The sequence below is a fragment of the Populus euphratica genome, unplaced genomic scaffold (genome assembly GCF_000495115.2).
Source record: "Populus euphratica unplaced genomic scaffold, PopEup_1.0 scaffold8.1, whole genome shotgun sequence".
NCBI classification, from domain to species: Eukaryota; Viridiplantae; Streptophyta; class Magnoliopsida; order Malpighiales; family Salicaceae; genus Populus; species Populus euphratica.
The window spans coordinates 1568150-1569019 of record NW_011499855.1 but is presented as its reverse complement, the minus strand read 5'-3'; positions in this window follow the sequence as shown (position 1 = coordinate 1569019).

Sequence of the window (870 nt, the reverse complement as noted above, 5' to 3'; positions counted from 1 at the left end):
AGAGAAACCGAGAGGGAATAGGGGAATGGGGGAATGAGAGAAACTGAGAGGGGAATCGACCGAGATGGAGAGTGAACATGGGAAGGGGAATTAGAGAAACCGAGAAGGAATAGGGGAATGGGGGAATGAGAGAAACTGAGAGGGGAATCGACCGAGATGGAGAGTGAACATGGGAAGGGGAATTAGAGAAACCGAGAAGGAATAGGGGAATGAGAGAAACTGAGAGGGGAATCGACCGAGATGGAGAGTGAACAGGGGAAGGGGAATTAGAGAAACCGAGAGGGAATAGGGGAATGGGGGAATGAAAGAAACTAAGAGGGGAATTGACCGAGATGGAGAGGGAACAGGGGGAATCGACCAAAAGGAGAGTGAACAGTGGGAATCGACCGAGAGGGAGAGGGAACAGAGGGAATCGACTAAGAGGGAGAGGGAACTGGGAGCAAGGAACATGGGAGAGGGGAACCGACCGAGAGAGGGGGGGAATGGAATTATAAGCCATTAAATTTAGGCAATGAATTTAGTCTCGTGAGTATATGCAAAACATGGGTTAAACTGCGTGTTTATTAGGGAAATGTAAGAGATGATTAGAGTTTTAACCAGAGAATGTGAGCTCCCATTTTTTTCTATGTATTTGAGCGAGAGTTAACGAATTTAGAAGGTTTTTTTTTTCACATGTAAAACTCATTAACAAGCTTATTGTTTATTTTTTATTACTTGGCGATTTATACATCTGTTTATTGTTACGTAATGATGTGAAATGAGTACCCTAATTACATATAGTTATATTATTATTGTGAATAATTACACCATTACCGTGTGAAATAGGATGTTTAAATACATGTTACATTAATAAGGGGAATTATAACAGAA